This window comes from Corvus cornix, chromosome 10, assembly GCF_000738735.6.
Source record: "Corvus cornix cornix isolate S_Up_H32 chromosome 10, ASM73873v5, whole genome shotgun sequence".
NCBI lineage: Eukaryota > Metazoa > Chordata > Aves > Passeriformes > Corvidae > Corvus > Corvus cornix.
Genome location: NC_046340.1, coordinates 7,464,200 through 7,482,901, shown reverse-complemented (window position 1 = coordinate 7,482,901; position 18,702 = coordinate 7,464,200). Strand labels below are relative to the sequence as shown.

The following is an 18,702-nucleotide window of genomic DNA, read 5'->3' as shown; positions in this document are numbered from 1 at the left end:
ATGTTCCAGCACATGCTCAACAACAGCACTGATTACTGCAGACAGTGTTATAAGTATACAGCAGCTCCTAAAGTGCAGAAACCTTCACAAAGTATGTGTAAATGCTGAATAGGACAGTTTTACTCTGCTCATGCAATCAAAAATCTAAGGGGAAGTTGGCTGAGAACAGAAAACTAATCAACAACCTCAGCTGAAAACAGAGAAGAAGGCAAGCTTATGCCACTAATGTTTTTGTCTTCCTTTCATCTAAACCAAGAAAAATATCAGCTCCAGGTAATTAGATAAGTTTAGAACTAAAGCAAAAAAGTCTTTAAAATACTTTTCTCTTAGGTGTGTGATACCACAAAATGTGTATCAAATAGAGTTCTGTGCATGTTTTATCAAGGGCTGCAGCCAAGAGAGAAAAAACTGTAAACATGCCCAAAGGCAATCTAATAAAGGTGGCTGCTGATTTCTGGAGTAACAAAGGGAAGCAGCTTGTGTGTGCCTCTGCCAAAATAAAAAAGTGCTCCTTAGATGCAACAGGAGAAAGAGATACAGAAATTAAATTCTCATAGCTAATATCCACCCAAATGAGAAAAGCTTGCCACAACTTAGTGGCAATAAAGAGATAAATTGATTAACTGTTACAAGATTACCCAAATATGGGCTCTGCAAAACATTAGCTTGAGAAATTTTCTTGTCTTAGGCATCATGTAACTGTATTAAGGATGCTGATAAGGCTGCAGAATGCTGAATATCAAGTTCTTTGTTACTTCACTGCTAACCAAGAAAAGAAAGGGAGGAGAGTACTGGGAAGATGCTTGGGATAGGAACTTTACATCACTGGCAGGCTAAGGGGATGAGAAGGGGAAATGTGAAACTTTGTAAATGTCACAAGAACATCAATGTGAGGGTATTCTATGAACATATCCAATGTAATCTGACATCATCGAGAGGCAAGATATGCATTATTATAGCAGTAAGTCATTAAGTATGACTTAAAGATGAGCACTAATTAAATCCCCCTGTAGAACACATTGTCAAAAAAAAAAAAAAAAAGGCTCAGTAAAAAATACAGCAAACAGAAGCATTTCAGCATGAGAAATTTAAATGTGTATATCTAAACAAGATTTCTTGTTAGCTTTCCATACTCACAAGGAGCCACTGTACACTTTCTGTTCATGCACACAAGTGTTTTTCTTCTGGATTTTATTAAGGATGTCATTATCAATTCCTGTGAGGGAAGAGAAAATATATAATTAAGAACCATAGTTGGCGTTATCAAATCCTACTCATCTTTTGTGTGAATATCTCATTTTCTCAGAAGGGAAAGAAGAGCTGTCTTCTCAGCAAAGAAAAAAAAACCGCAACTTTTCTTCCTTGCCTGCATTTTCTCACCCTGTATTCTGACTGCTGAAAGAAAAAATGACCTAATCAGCCTTTACCAAAAGCTGGCCAATGTGGATCCATGTGAGGCTGCTGAAAATAATGGCTTTAGCTCCTTTCCTAATTACAGGTTCAGCTTCAACCTTTCAGAGAGGCAGCAAGTGAAGCTTTAATATCCAGCCCACCCCTCTGCACAGCCTGTTTGCAGCAGCACTTCTTCAGGATTATGAGGAAGAGACATGAGAGCACAGGGGCACAGGGAGATCAAATCACAGAAGAAAACAGTCATATAATGGTTTGGGCTGAAAGGGACCTTAAAGCTCACCTAATTCCAGCCCCATGCCCTGGGCAGGGACAGCTCTAACGAGACCCAGTGGCTCAATGCCCCATCCACTTCAACACTGGCCTTGGACACTGCCAGGGATGGGGCAGTCACAGATTCTCAGGGCACCCTGTGCCAGGGCCTCATCACCCTCACAGGAAAGAATTTCTTCTGTATATCTAACCTAAATTTCCCTGCTATGTAGGTTAAAACTCCTTTTCGTCAGTAATTCCTCCTCTTATCTCACCTACAAGTAGAAGGTGTTCACTGGAAGCACCACCAGAAGCTTTGAAGATGGCCTTATCAGGATTTTGAGCTGTTCTGTTTGCACCCACCTGTTCACCACCAGCTTTACTGATGTGTTTACAGCGCTTGGCTTGACAGATTGCTTGGGATATTTCTGAGCCTGGGACACAACCCCTCTCAGGTATGCAACTGATAAAGACTTTTCAAAACCCCAAAGTGAAATCTCCTGCAAGAGTTATGTCTTATTTCTTTTGGATAAGTGGGTCCCAGAGACCTGGTGACCCCAAGACACAGAATTACAAGTCCTTAAGTTGCAGCTCATTTTCCTTTCAGCTGAGCACCTGGTTTACAGGCAGAATTTGGAGCAGGACCAAGGGTGTGCTTGCTCTCCAGGTCTTTGAGTGTTCAGCCATTCCCAGAACACAAACTAAGCCAACTGCAAGGTTTAAGCCTTTCTGTGCAATTGCACAAATAAATGCACTCAAGATTTTAGGAGACTTAAGCACATTGCTAGTCTGGAATTAATAAATAAATAATGATAATTAGCTATGGCTTGACTACTCGCTTTCAGCTCCAACAGGTTACCTTGAAAAACCAGATATTTTTAATCCCACTTAACATCACTATGATTCACCTTATCACTTAAATGCGTGATACATTCTTTAGGGCTGGATTCTCTACTCTGAAATGTCACTAACCATTTTTTTTGTCTGAACTGAGGAAATGCCACATGGGCAAACCTGAGCTTAAACTTCAAAGAAATGAAACCATCACAGCCTCAAGCTTCCTCTTCTCTCTTGTTCAATCCCATGCCTGTGTTTGTGTGCAGCTTCACCATTTGAACAGCACTGACAACATTTCCATCAGCTGTACCTGGTGAGAAAGAACAAAGATGTGAGACAATTGTTTCAACCACTCAGGATTCATTATTAGCTTTTAAAAGCCATTTAAACAGGCTGTATTTTGTGACAGAAGTTATAATTCAGAATCTATGCAGTCGTTTTCCTGACAATCCATTGAGGAGCAATGCTGGGGACTGTTTCTTGTGCAAACAATGAGCTTTTAGAGCATTTGAAAATTCAGCTTCTGATTCATCCCAAGAGTAGAGCAGAGCTGAGCAGTGGATCTGTGGGCTCCTGAGACCAGCTGACAACTTGTAGAACAAAAGTGTAATCAGGGATTTAAATAAGGGATTGTATCCAGGAATCTCCAAGGAATTTACCAGCATTAATCAATGCATCCTCATGCATCTCAGAAGTATTGTCAGAAAAAAGGCTGATACGAGCAAAGTTTCTGTTTGATGGTTGGCTCAGGGTTAGATGACAAAACAGTGACAGTCAGGAACAAAATATGAAATTTTGATCCTTCCAGTAATATCAAAGTGTTTGGTAGGGGAGGAAATGATGAGTTTGGTTTGGGTTTTGTGCTTGTACTTCTTGAAAAAGGAAAACTGGCCCCTGGTGCTTGCAGCTCCCAGCCCCAAGCTCTTACCAGAGTGAGACATTTGGTCCTTGGAATAGGTGAGGTTGGCACCTCACAAGCTGTGGAGGATCTGGGCAATGCCAATAAGTTATGAACACATGGCTGGAAAAATGAAAAAAAAAAAAAAGAAAAAAAAACAGTCTTTCAATATTTTTGTAAAATTTTCCCTGAATATCCTCTCCCCATTCCTTCAAGTACAGAGTTATTAAAAGCTGATTATTGGTGTACCATTACCCCTGCTTTCTCACAAAGGGATCCTCCTGGGAAGAAGATACAAATACAAACTAGAGATTAATAGTGTGTTCCAGACTTAGTTGTGGATCTAGAAAACAGAGCATGGGGCTGGGAGTGAATGTAAGAATGAGTTTAACTCTCTTCCAGACTCTATCAAGTAAGGTATTATTTTCCTTTATGTCCATTTTCAGAAAAATGCACATTCAACAGAGTATTTTCCCACCTTGAACCATGCCTGTTGGAACTGGCATTTGCCCATAAATTGTGGTCTGGGGTAGCTGAAGGAAGATAGTTACACACACAGGTTTTAACACAGCAGAGTTTTCAACTATGTTTTCTGATAATTGATAGCTAAACCCCGAGCTTTATATTCCCCACAACTGACTCAGGAAAAATAGCTACTTGCTTTTTTATTTTTGCTACTCTTCATGTTTTGGGGGGGGTTATCACTTTATTATAGCACAAAACTCTCACTAAGCTGAAATCCATAGCCTGGAACTGGAGCACAGCAGATCCCATCCCTGTTGGTAATAGATATTTCCAGTACATTGTTTAATCAGAATAACATAGAACTACTGACACGAAGGGATATTAGTCTTGCACATACTCCTAGATGTTGAATGAGTTGTTCAATATTAAAGTTCCTGGATCAGAACAAGTATTTACATGTAGGCATGGCCACAGATCTACTTAGAGCCTCACCTACTGTTGCTCTCCAAGTGTTATCCCAAGAGCAAATAGACAGACTTTGTTTTACAGAACACTGACCTATGGAGTCTTTAGTCTTTTAAATTCAATTACTTTTTAATATTAGAGACCCAGAAATTACCACAGGTGAGCTGAGAGCTATCATAACTAAACCTAACACAGTTTGAGAATGACAAGCTAAAGGTGACAAGCCTGCAAAGCCAGGCCAAGTGTCACATACATCCTTAGAGCCGCCAGTAGATAGATCCCTAAGGGTCTTGATGGAATTGTTAAAGCCTATCATGCTTCCCATGCATGGACAGCTGCACTTGCCGAGGAGGTTACCGATTCCATCTGCACACTGCCCCCGTGCCAAACATTATCACACACAGACCTGTCGGCAGGGCTGCAGCTGTGAGATCTCATTAATCCTCTTCTGTCAAAATAAACTGCACTATCAGAACCCTGTTAATTAAACTCGTTCACTTTCCTCCCTTGGCTGCTGCAGACATGTCCTAACTACTTCGTTTAGGAGCATCTCTAGTCCCTAGATCCCTCTCCTGTTCTGAGTGGCTCCAAGAAGGCTGGAGATGACTAAATCTGTAGGAAGGATAATAAAACTCCCCAAGCAAAGCACAGTTCCTATACTTCAGTGTGATATGATCAGAAATGCTAAAACCCAGCAGTGCCCACAAGCAGGCCCCGTTTGGACACATGCCAGGTGTGATCAAAGGCTACTAGCACAGCACAGCACAGCACAGCCCCTCACCCTGCTCCCAGCCATTGTTCTCCAAGACAGCAATTCCTAACAGGAGAGGTGTTCTGCAGAGGGGGTTGACAGGCTTCAAAGCAGGTCTGTCATCCAGGCAATCTTCAGAACAGCCTGAGAGGAGGGCAGGAAATTGTGTCAGGAAATGATGAGAATAACTGTCTATTTTTGTAACTATGGATTTGTTGGTACTGGATCATTCCACTGATCCATCAATTTCCCTGCCCTGCCTCTGTCAGGGACCAGTATTTGTCAGAGCTGAGGAAAGTGGAAACCCGACAGAAGGCATAGGGGCAATTGCACAATGCTGGAAGTTCAGGGAAATTGTCGCAGCTTCAGGAGTGGTTATGTTTGTAAATGAAAGCTCAATACCCAGGAGCAATTATTCTAGCTGTGTTTTTCCTACTTCGCCAGTCTGCGTGCTCCAGAATATAAACAGGAATACTGAATTACAGTAACTGGTGACTGACTGTTTCCCAGCAAGGCCAGTGGGCTCTACTTCTCATTCTCTTGGCTTGCTGTGAATCAGATCTGATGATTTCCCAGCCTACCTAGGAAAACCTATCAGTGATGCAAAGCAAAGAGTTCTCTCTGTGAAAAGGTGAAGATCTGAGGTTACTATAGAGAGTGTTGGTGGAAGAGACACAGGGTGGAGCGTGACGTGCTGGGGTAAGGCCTCAGCTGCTATGATTTAAAACAGCCCCTGGGGCGCTCTAATTTACTTTGGAGCCTTTCCTAGAACAAGGTTGAGCATTTTACAGAGACGGCATGAAACACAAAAGCCTTTTGCACAGGCAAAACCAAATGAAACAATCCCTAGGCACAAGTTTCAAATCCCTCCTCTTTAAAAGCCCAGGTGTTTGACTGGGAGTTTAAACCCTTGCGTAAGTCAGGCCAGGTGGAAATCCCACCTCTGTGTACACAGCTATGTTCCCTTTCCTCTGAGTTTGACAGAATTCAGCTTGAGTGTAGATAATTAGGGGGGAAAAAAGCACAGAGCAGCCTCTGATATAACATAAAAATAAAAAATGGGTGAATTTGAGGTGTAGAAGCAAGAGGTAGCACTTAGCTTTGAGAGCACTTGTTAAAATTCATCTTCCACATGTCTGAGTTGTTTATGGAAGATCACCACAGCTATTCAGCCCAGATAAACTACAAGAGCCAGTCTGGAGATTTATGGCACTGCAGCCTGAAAAAACACCACCTAATTCTTGTCTTAGCAGTTTGGGGCTGATATAAAATAAATATGTATAACACAAGTATTTTGAGCCTGCCTCCCTGATAAACCCAAAAGGTTTTAAATATAAACCTAGGGACCAGGTGGGTGAATGAGCACTAAAAGTTGAGTGATGTTTCTAGATAACAGCCAGAGCTGACAGCCAGGTGCTTTATACATCCAGCTTCAGCACAGCTGATAAGAGATAGGCAGGCATTAATAAGTTGGGAATAAAGGCATATTCCACTTTGCATAGGGATATGAATGAAGGTTTTAGTGCAGAATGGCCAAACCCAATTATGTCTGTACATTTACCATCCTCAATACATAGAACTAAGATACAGCAAAAGAAAACAGAGGAGAAAAACAACCCGTTGAGTGTGGGTGTTTTACAGGGTTTTGTAATGCATAGCATAATGTATAAATTTTTATGGCATTTCTATAAGTCACACGGCAAGATGTTTCAAAATTATGTATCTTTTAAGCATCTTGTTGTTAATTTTCTTTATAAGTCTCCAATTGATGCAAATAATTTAGTGTTGAGAAAGACTAAGCAGCCATGTTGGGAGAGATTTGGTTGTTCAAAACCCAGGATTTTTACGACTACTGCAGTGCAGCCTTAGCACCAAAATATCTTATTTTTACTAAATCCTGGAGACGACTGATGCAATTCCATTGTTTGTCTAGTTCAGCGGAAACCAGGGCTCCAAATCGCCCAAGGTTCTGGGGAAAGTAATCCCTCATGTTAACTTTTAAAACTTTCTTTCACCACACACAGCATTTCCATGTTGCAAGCTGTGATCTAGCAGCCGATGAAGGAAGTTGTGACACGACTCCTCTTACACCAGGGGAAAACACCAGAGCATTTTACTTTCCTTTTAACCCTCCTGTGCAGTTTTTCAAGCCACTTTCTGGTTGATGGGAGAGGAGGAGGAGGAGGAAAGGGGGAGAATTGTCCAGCAGTAACAAAATAGGTTAAGGGCTTACAGCAGGCAAGCAAATCACACCACATCTCCTCCTTGCTGGAATCACACAGCAGTCGAGGCATTCCTGGCAGCCAGCTGCTGCTACAGCCTGCCTCCACCTATGTTTTATGAAGGACTAAAGAGAGCAATTCTGTGGGATCAAGGAAGAGAGGAACCAACACAGACCATTTGCAAATCAAGTCTCTACTGGGAACAAGTTGATGGGAACTTAAACATCTTTTTCACACCGCAGAACAAAAACTACACTGGTGTATATCTGCCTGAATTTAGTGCTAGAAAGAGTCAAATGATGCCAGTCAAACATCCACATAAATGCCAATCAGCACGTACTATACTCAATATCCTTGAACTTCGAACAGTATAATTCACCAGGCACCAGCTGGTGAGTGCTTTTATTTGTTTTCCTATGAATATTCCTTTCTAAGAGATGAGACACTGTGTTCTGCTGAAGGCCAAATGTGAAATTATAATTGCAATGATGCCTAAGTGGAGCAAACTGGGAATCCTTCCAGACTCTTATTTTGAAAACATGCAAGTAAATTGGAGAGTTAGAGAGGCAGCCATGGGGAGAAAGGGGGTATGTACTGGGAAAAGGAAACAGATATTTGTTTGCTTGTAAAGTACAAGTTCTTCACCCTACCACCAGTAAACACCTTAAAATTTAGTATAGGAAAGAAGATTTGCAGTCAAAAGCAACCCTAGAATAGTAGAACAATCCAGAGGGATGTCCACAATTTTTACTTGCTATCCCAGATGCCACAAAATGCCCTTGGTACCTTAGGACCAACCTACATCAATTTCATAGGAGATCACAAGCCATAGAAAACAGAGTTCTGCAGAAAAACATCAGATAAAAACATCAAGAATATTTTATCTTCTTATAGATTCCTTTAACAGGAAGATATTTTAAACATGAAGATAGTAACTGGGTAAAAATAGTAGATAGTCCCTGAAAACAGACCCTTATGCCACATTAGAATAGAGACTCTAAAGGTCCATGCCAATAATGGTACCAAACCCTCCAAAAGTGAGCAATATTCTCTGGGCAATCCCTGAAATATTTTCCATGCCCAGCCTGGCTCCCCTTACACCAATTCTCTGCCTGTGGCCAATACTCCAGAATGTTCCATAACTAGATGGGGAAGACACATTCCAAGACTGATATAATCCTGATGGAAAAGCAAAGGTACTCTGAGCAAAAAAAACCAAAACCCTGAAATGAGCATGTATTCAGCACCCAAACACTTACCTGTTCCACCTGGCAGAAGGGAGAGGACACAGCTTCAAGCATCCAGGACATGGGGGGACATGCAGGAACAGAGAGCTCCACTGCTCTGGGACAGCACATGGGGAGTTAGTGCAAAACATTACAGTGCCTTTTCATACTGGTGCAGTTGAACTTCATTAATTAGGAGATGCCTTTAAGGTTACCCTCCCACTCCCTCTCATCCTGTACTCAAGCACCCAACACGGATCTTCCTGCCCCCTTCACCGCCTTTTGCTAAACAATTGCATTCTCAGGAGACAAAAGACTATTCTAGAGCCTTTTCTTCTCCCAGAGTTCTCACAAGATTCTTCCCAAATAGCCTGGCTTGTGAGTTCTGCTTTTCATTCAGCTCTGGAAACCCTGGGTTTCAGCAAGACTCTCCCACTTTGCCTGGTTTTGCATCACTTGGAAAAACCTGAACTGGTTGCATAAATTTGAGTGGCTATTTTGGCTGACACAAGCTGACAATCAGGTTTGCCTGAACCCTTCTCCTCTGTAGCTGTGAAAGCGAAGTTGAGCATGAACAGCCTTTTAAACACTCATTTAATAGGTCTGGTCAGCAGAAGGGGACTCTGCCTCCCCCCCAGCTCCCTTCAGATGCTCCTGCACCTTGCTACTCACTCAGCTCAGCCCACCTGGGATCAGCTCCCTCTGCCAGAGCTTCCAATGGGGTAACCACTTCCAGTACTGAGATGTGACCTGGATCACCTGGGAACAGGAGTATTTTCCAGTATCTCAGCTCTATGGGGAGCACCTCACTGGTCATGTCATAGGGTTCATTATGGTTTCCTCAGCTCACACCTTCTCAATAGAATTGCTGGTCTTGCCCTGGTTCCCAAAGACAGAGCAGATTAACTAGGTCAGGTGGGGATTCTTACAAAGCAAATCACTTCCCACCTGAGGAAAATTTCCTTTCTAAAAATTGTTTATTAATATTTGGGTTGAATTTTTCTGCCTAAAAATGGTGCAAGGTGAAAACATTTCCCTTTCTTGGTTCTCAATGCATGGGAAACAAACCCACATGGGCTACTGCTTCTTTTGCCTTTATGAATATTTCACATGGCTGTATTTTACATACCTTTAAACCTTTGTGAGAGGGAGTGGAAATGCTGAGAAAGTCTGATACAGCATAAACCTTCTTAAATCTTACAGACTGGCTCTAATTTGTGGCCTATCCAAAGAGCAATTCTTGCACAACCACCACTTTTTGTGCTTTTAGAAGAAATAGTGAAAATTTGCATGGGTATCAAATTTGTCCCACTATTTTTCAGAGAAATGAAATCTAGGACTATTTTATTTAAAGGATCAAAGTGTCATATTTCCAGAAGGAAATAAACTTCCTTTAAGAGTCTGAACTTCAAAAAAAAAAAAAAAAAAAAGGAAAATCCAGAGCAAAGAATGAAGTGTAATCTAAAAGTGAAGATTACTACACTGATTTTCAAAATTACAACACTAAGAATGAAGGAAAATGCTGCTTCTTTACAAGTCTATCACTCTTAACAGCTGATATATCAATGATGTACACTGACAATCTTGTTTCTAAGACTGGTAGTTAAATAGAAAATATCTTTAGGAATTTGCCAAATTTCATTACAAAAACCTAAAATGATCTTTATGAGGACTCAATCAAAACTGGGAAAGTTATTTTTATACCACTAGAAGAATTACAAACATCCTGTACAGACTCCAACATTCATTTCCTCCAATAGCTATTGCAAGTCAGAGACTTCAAGGATAAACCTTAAGAGCAGGGAAAACAGTTTCAGGAATAGTGCGTGCCCAGAGTTTAGCTGTGCTTTCAGTAAGACAGATCGACTTTTGAGTCATTCTTTTCCTCCATGCTATTCTTTATTCAGAGCCTGATGTTCCCATATGATTTAGTAAAGTTATAGAAAAGCATGAAATATTTCTCTCCAGTGTTGACAACACAAGACAGACTTGATGGAAGTCTCTCCTTCTCCTCCCCCTGAAATGAATGTTTCCCCTCTCTTCCTTTGCCTCTCTCTGACAGAGAGAAACCACATCACAGCCTTGTTATAGAATTTTATTTCCTTCTGGTTATAGAAAGCCATGGGCTCTGTTGCATGTATAAGTGGATGTGTCAAATACATGTTTTCACTATTAACTGTATTTCCATTTTTAAATGGTCAGAGCATCTGAACTCTACAGAAAAGAAATAGCTGTTATGGAAAGAAAGCTCAGATTCTCCATTTGTTTGTCTTGCATAGGAATTGCTTTATACCCAAATTAAGTAAGGTTATAAAGGTTTGTTAGCCTATATAATTAGCATCACCACATTTCTTCCACTTTCTTTACCGTGGAACTTTATGCCATAGTACTCAGAACAGCACCACTCTTACATGAGGGAGCTAAATAGAAACACACCTGAAGCATCTTCCAGCATGAGGTTCCAAAGCCATTGGCAAAGCTGGTTTCTGGCTACCTCTACATTTTTGGCAAGGAAGGCCATTCCTGCAGTGTGCAGGCAGCAAATGGGCTTAGGCTGTCCTTGTCTCAGCAGCACAGAAACGCTCCTCCATTGTGGCTGCACTGCAGGTTTTACCCTCAGATGAGCTGGAAGGTCCAAACACTGGAGAGAGCAGGCCCGATGACAGAAGAGAAAAAAGGTACAGTGGATGAGAAAAGTGCAGCGGTGTAGCCCTATTACTGAATGGCCATTAAGTGTCAACAATAGAAATGGCAAAGACAGGAGGAAAAGCAAAGAAATAATCTTCTGGCTTGCTTGAGACACTAAAGGTGATCAGTTGATACTCAATAGATCGATGGCTTGGAGGATTGTATTCTGCAAGAAATCAATGCTGAATCTGAAAATCAGATGGATAACAAATGGATTTACAGAAATATCAAAAGCTTCAGCTCAAAGTGCATTTGAGGCATTGCTACTGTTCAGACTCCATAAATGATTCCATATCCTGAAAACTTGGCTTTCAAGACAGTCTCAGTTTACAGTGGCCTGGTGAGAAGGTGGATAATGTTCAGAAACTTTTGAGAGGAACTGAACTAGGCAATGTGGTACCAGGCACTTTCCCTCAGAACTTCATCGGGATCTCATCTGGGAATCTTATCTTTGCACGAGCTCCAAGTACTGTGATATTTGGGGTGGGGGAGAGGCCAGAAATTAAATCACAAGGTGACTAAATGAGACAAGGAGTTAAGCCCCTGGGAGACCCTGCAGAGCATGTGAAGCACAAGCCCACAGCTCTGAACACCAACTCACCCCCATCCAGGATTACTGCTCATAAACAGATCCCAGGGCCACATGCCAGCCAGGAAATATGCTCGCGGTTATGCAAACAGCCAGCAAAAGTTCAGAGAGCATGTGCAAGCAGGAATGACACCAAAGAACAGGATCTGGGCACATTCAGGGGAAAAGCCCAACCACAGACTGAGCTGATGGAACCGGGCCCTGGAGAAAGGGAGGTGCAAGGACAGCTCACGCAACCCCTCTGTGCTCCAAAGCTGGCATCGTGCTGAGGGGGCTGAAAGTCTGACCACCACTTGAGGGAGGGAAATAAAAGATTTATCATAGAGGTTAAGAGTATACTTAGAAGAGGAAGAAAAACAGTGAGATGCATGAAAATGTATCAGGTGAGGTCCAGAGTGTTGGTGCCATCTCCTGTAGAGGTGTTTGTACCTTCCCAAGAACAGCAAGAGGCTGGTCAGGGATTCATCAGGCTTGCCTAGGAATGGGGTTGTAAGGATTGTGTTTAATTCCTTTCTCCAAAAGAATATACCTACCTTCCAGGGTTATCTCCACGGTCAGAGTAGCCCTCCAAAAGCTATTTGCAGTGAAATGACTACAGATTTCATGCTAGAACATTTCATGTGCAAAGTATAGTGGAAAACCATAAGGAGTCTGCAGAGGGTGTGCCAGTGTTCCAGCCTTGTGTTCAGCCTCGAAGACAGGTAAGCATTAATTTTGATCAACAGCACCTTAAAGAAATTCCTGTTTCTAGACAAGGAGAGAAACCATAGAGATTTATGAACCAGAACATAAAGATCCATTTTGGGTTGCACTATTTTTCATTTATAATAAATGGTTAGAGCAAAAGAAAAGCTTAAAATTGCAATAGGCTCTTTATTGCATCCAGATGTTTTAAGCTGCAAGATAATTTATCTACATCTCAGCTGTAGAACCATGGAATTGTTAAGGGTGGAAAAGACCTCTAAGATCATTGACTCCAGCCACTAACCCACCATGATGTTGAAGGCTTTACTACAGTCTGGGTGGACAACATCCCTTTCCCTCATCCACTGAGCAGGTCAGCTGGTCACAGAAGGAGATCAGGCTGGTAAAGCAGGACCTGCCCTTCACAGCCTGTGCTGGCTGGGCCTGATGCCCTGGTTGTCCTGCAATCCCACTTGAGATGATCTCTCCATAAAATTCCTTGGCACCCACATCATTCTGACAGATCTGTGCCTCAATTCTGGCAAACTTGTAAAGACAAGAGAAAAAAAGTATTAAACAGGTGCCTGGTGATTTGCAAGAGGTATAGCCAAAAGTGACAGCCTGTGCTCTGGGGGTACAGCACGTGTGTGACTGCACCTTGCGATACCCCTTCCTACAGGACAGGCATAAATCAGAGGGCTGAATCAGCCTAACTCTATCTGATGAGTCATTTCAACAAATTGTACTACATTATTTCCTATTTAAACTAGTAAATTACTCCATCTATAGGAAATGGTGTCAATTGAGGAAGATATTCAGGTTGTCTCTAATCCACTTATGAGGAAGGCAAAAAAAATTGCTTCAGAGTTCACCCATCCGGTGGTACTTTGCCCTGCTTTCCTGCATGACCACATTCCTTCAAGCAAGTGCTCTCCCATGCTGCTCCCAGAGCCTCATATCTCACTTGGTGATTGCTTAGCAAACAGCTTCTCCTTTAACTAGTGTCCTATCCTAATTATGGCTGCAAATAATGAACAAGCATTTCCCTTCTGCTGAGCTGGGCACGCTACAGACACAGCCAACATCTTTTCTTCTGGTTGCAAAGAAATTCCTGTCCTTCTAGACAAACAGAGAAACTATGAAGATTTTTGTACCAGGAGGCAAAAATCCATTTTGAACTGCACTATTTTTCTTTTATAATAAATGATTAGTTGCCTTTCAGCCCTGTCCGTGCTTATTAGTTATGGCTCAGGCCGTGGGGCAGCAAGTGGGTTTGGAACCAGGACTAATACAGTTCTAGAGGCCTGTGATAAAACTTTGCTTTCCAGTCACCTCCCAAGGTATTTCCAGTGCAGTTTTAGGCAAGAGGCATTCAAACACTTGAAGACTTCATCCTGAGGGAAGTAGGCTCTTTAAAAAGATTAGGTTTCTTAGTTGTCCCTGGAGAAATCCTTAGCCACAAAAAGGAAGTTTTCCTTTGCCTCCATGCTTTTATTATTTACCTGTAATGGAAGGGTCCTTTCCTTGTTGCTTTTTATTCAGGCTTCAAGGATTGGTTAGGGGATGGTTTCATACTGTGTTTGTAGACTCTAACAGGACCCTGAAGCTGTAATGACAATACGACAAGACTGAAGTAAAGCACATATGCTCCAAAGCCAGACTGATTTCTGCTATGCCTTTAATTCATCCTCAGAGAGAGGCTAAAAAAAAGTTTATTAATTTCCTCGAAAAACCATGCAACTCAACTAAAACTTACTAGAAGTGTCTAGAAAAGTTTGTGTCACTCCCACCCAGTCCAGTTCCTCCAGGAGCAAAGCACAAAAGGAATCGAGTACTGCTAGAGGTGAATCCCATCAGTCTTTCCCTGCGGCAGGATTTAGCTCAGTCAAGTATTAACACCTGCCAGCGTGGGCTAAAGCTCTCATGGATTCATTCCTGACGCTGCTTTAGGATGGGGAAGCCTGTTTGGATTTTGCTGCCGCACTGTGGCCATTGGGAGCAAAGATCTCAAGGCAAGATGCTGCAACTCTGACAGCTCCACGGCTACAATCACAGATTCCAGCCCCTCTGTTTTCTTACACAAGTGGCTTATGTCGCTTATTTTCAGGCAAAATTAGATTCCTGCAGGAATGTCAGAATATCTGCAATTCTGCATCCAGTAAAAGTCTCTAATCAAGGGCACACCCTCACCCAGCAATGTGAGGGCAGTATTTTTTGCATCCTGTAGTCTCAAAAAAATACATTCAGTCCATTATAATGTCTATGAACACGTTTTACTGATAAATACTCTGTATTAGTTTGCATCATTTTGATAAACATGACAGTGAACACAAGTACCAATTTCCCCCAGCACAGAATCAGGTGTTGAAACTCAGAAAAGCAGATTTATATATGTGCAAGATAGAGAAAACAACCCTCAAATTTAGCCACTTATTGACCAATGAAGGGGAAAAAATCAATTTTCACTGTGAGGTTATGCTTCTGCTTTGGCATTATCTATACTAGTAATGGTCTGAAGATGGAGAATTTCTTTACACTATTTCCCCAATTAAGAGGAAGAAATCTCTGGAAGCTTGGTCCAGCAGTATTACTGGACTCACTTGGTAAAACTAAATTACTTCATTGATCCTCACAGACATCCTCCTTCCTTTTAAAATCCATGTGAGAGGGAGGCATAAAGGCTGAAAAATTGAAGCCTAGATGTAGCTGAAAAACAGACTAGAAGGCTTGATTACATTTTCCATCAAGTTACCCTGGCTTATTGCATTGCAGCCCTGGAGAATTTGATTAGCAATTTCTCCTCTTCATTCATCCTCATGTCATCTGGAATTCAAACCTCTGATCCGTATCTGCAAACATGCTAACACGGATCCCTGCTCAGTCTTGTCACTACCCACTCCTGACATACCAGAATTTAAGTGTCAGAAACTCCACTTCATTTGTGGCTAACTGGTGCAAGTTCCCCACAGGCAGAAATAAGGGAAGCCCAGGGCAAACCTGAACTGAAGTCAAAGCAAGGGGCATGAAGCAAGTTTATATATTTTTTTAATGTGGTGTTTACACAGAATGATATATTGCCTCTAAAAAATGGAGAACTTAAAAATGAATTCATGACTTGGCTTTGACACACGTCCTGTCTTTAGGCTCATGCAGTGCACATGGGCACCATCAGGACTTTGACACACGCCAAAATGTGCTTCCCAGCAGCAAGGAAGATAAAGAGATTGGTCCCCTTGCAGCACACACCATCCCAGAGCAGATGCTATGATGGAGGTAGTGAAAAATGCAAATTTAAAGTGCAAATTTAAAGCATAAGAAGTGCAAATTTAAAGCACAAAAACAGCTCTACCGGGTTATCTGGAGTTCTAACAGCAAAAGCCAAGGACTATCACCATCTAATATTGTTATCACAGCTCGTCTTTGCTTGCCACACATCCCTTTCACAAGATAGAGAAAGGACAAACTTCCCTACATCCTCTAACACATGGATATTAATTTTGTGGGATTTTTTCTTTTTTCAGAGATTTCTACAAAAATCAAGCTCCCATCAGTCCGAAAGTTTTCCAGCAGTATTTTTACAGCCCTACCTCAGCACTATTACTGGTACCACTCCACACTGAAGACAAACTCTCCCCCTCAAAACCACATGGATTTAAAAGTTTAGCCTGTTAGGTTATGCAAAAAGCTCCGACTGCAGTTCCCCTTGGATCTGAGGTTGCTCCCATGGAGCAGACAGCGTTACAGCAGGAGAAAGGTGGAAAGCCCAGGGGGCTCCCAGCTGAACAAGACTCCCGGAGGGACCATGAGCAGAGCGGTTTTGCCGGTGCTTGGCTGCAGAGAGCATTTGCTTTGCAAAGCCCAAGAAATCACCCAGAGAGGGTGGATCGGGGTTACACCATCTGCAGAAAGCTGAAGCATCTGCTTAGGGAGAGAGGAGCTGGAGGGCTCCGTGCACAAGCGAGCTCTGTGCCAGCAGATGGCACCGGGAAACCATAAATCCATCTGCAGGATGCAGGATCGCAGCTGCTCCCGCTGCCTCCAGCCCTGCAGCAATCCTTCACTCATCGAGGCTGCACAGCGGTAGATAAATACACTGATAAGTGCAATAATTCTGCACTAACTCGTGCACAGGGTTTTTCTGGTGCAGCTCCATTTATTTACTTCCTGCCCTTGCTGTGGGAAGGCTGATGATAGCTATGTACAGAGAGGGAGGAAAGGAAGTGGAAATTCGGTGGCCTGCCTGTTGGTACATAGAAAAAGTGGCGTGGCAAGGGCAAATATTCTCCTCAGCCAAGCCAGAGCTCTTCTCACTTGTCTCAGCTGCAGGAAACATGATGTGAGTTTGGTCTCAGCATACCTGCATATACAGGCAGGTGGGGAGACCGGTAAATATTGCGGTTGAATTTTAATTCAATTGTTTTTCTTTATTTGCACTGTATCTAGGCACTTCTTCATGAAAATTCCTCTCCTGTTTGTCATATCACGGAGCACCTGAAACTCATATTTCCACAATCTTCTCAGAAAAATGACACCAGTTACTGACAAAAGGTGGGAGGGAATCACTTGGCTAAGTACAACAAATAGTTTGGTTTTAGCTGTCGTCCCACAGCAAGAGGCCAGCATAGTTTGGCCAGCAAAGTCCCTAAAAACTGTTCCCAGCAATTGCTTCAGAGGCTGGGGTATGGGAAAATGCTGCCTTGGTGACAGCAAGGGGAAACGCTGGGGAACAGAAGAGAGCAGCTGTGATTGCAGGGCTAAGCCCTGGCCAAGAGAAGCTGTATTTACAGTATCCCTGGATGTCTGGATTTTATTCATTCCAGGTACTGCTGTGTAGTCTTCACCTCCAAATCATATAAAGTTTCCTCCAAATCTAAGGCCTTTTCCTCATGTTACTATTTCCTTCTATAGATTACTCAGTGGGCTTCCAGTTTTAAGAACAGCAATATTTACATTTGCTGTTGCATACCTCCTTCCAGAGCCATGTCTTGGGGCTTTTAGGAGTGTGCCTGAGCAAACATGACTCTTTATATAGACTTCAAGAAGAGGTAACTCGAGTAAACACTGTGCGACTTAAAACCTTGAAAGCTAATATTTGGCAAGCTCTTGTGTTCACAACTTTGGAAAGGCTCGCCTCTGGAAATAAAGCAAGAATATCTTCTCCTTGAAAAAAAAAAGAAAAAAGAGTCAGAGTGGCAAATCCACACCCAGGACTAACACTGAAATTCCTGACTTCATATATTCGTATATTATCCTATGCTGGGAACAACCATACCCAGATGCTAGTTTTATAGAGCCAGGTTTTACAGATGCAGACCCGCAGGACAAGACTTTCAAGAGGAGTCTTTGTACCTGCCTGATCTGTAGGGGCAAGTTGCCCCGAGGCTTGTGAAAAAGCTGAATCTCTGAATCTCAGCACAGCAAAAGCAGGAGGAGTGGAAGCAACCAGGGGCTGATTGAAAAACAAAACAAAAAGCAAAATCCCAACCAAAAAAACCCAAAACTGAGCACTTGACTTGGTGGGGAAGTAGCTGCAAATGTTTTGTGGGCTGTAAAGAGTGCCCCAGCTCTAACAGCTTTGCACCCAGTAAGTTAATTCAGATCTCTCACAGCTTTAGCAGATACTCCAGGAAAGGCTGCATCTCTAAAGGCAGTCCAGAGCTTTTTTTGCAAACTCCTATGATTTCATTGCTCTTTATGTTAGCCCACTACTACAACAAAGCTCTCAATTCCATAAATTAGTAATAAGGAGGGAGAGTCCCACATAAGCAACGTGCAAACATTTCTTTCCTCTTCCAAAGTAATTCAAAGATCAGCATCATCTCCCACGTTTCAACATGAAATCTAAGGCACAGAGCAGGGGATGGGCTGTGTCAAGCAGGCTGGCCAACAATTTGATTAGCAGATCTTTCCAGATTACCTTAGCTGCGGACTGGCTCGGCCCCACAGTAACTTTGAGAAGGAACAAAGCCCAGTTACAATTCTCCTGCCACTGCTTCCAAACTCCTCAGCAGAAAAGGAACACAAAGATCATTTTCCCAGGAGGATACTGATAGTAGGATAGAAATTACACAGTAAACACAATTCTCTTGAGCTATCTGGCTCAGTGTAGAAACCAAAGGGGTCAATTTGCAAAACAGCTGCACTCAGCTCCATAGAGGTCTAGGGGATCATTTCTCACACATGCTGGACTGGATATTTATCTGATTTTTTTCCTG

The 18,702-nt window shown here is 42.3% G+C and overlaps 1 protein-coding gene across 1 annotated transcript in view; it reads right to left on the bottom strand.

The window, feature by feature from the left end:
- Positions 1–8,867, bottom strand: part of MCTP2 (multiple C2 and transmembrane domain containing 2) — a 128,261-nt gene extending 119,394 nt beyond the window's left edge. The window contains exons 1-4 of the mRNA XM_019280997.3: positions 8,560–8,867; positions 3,428–3,520; positions 2,635–2,809; positions 1,138–1,216 (exon numbers count right to left, since the gene is read on the bottom strand). The gene's annotated coding sequence lies outside the window, so the exon portion shown is untranslated. The remainder of the gene's footprint in view (positions 1–1,137; positions 1,217–2,634; positions 2,810–3,427; positions 3,521–8,559) is intronic.
- Between the last annotated feature and the right edge of the window lie 9,835 nt (positions 8,868–18,702).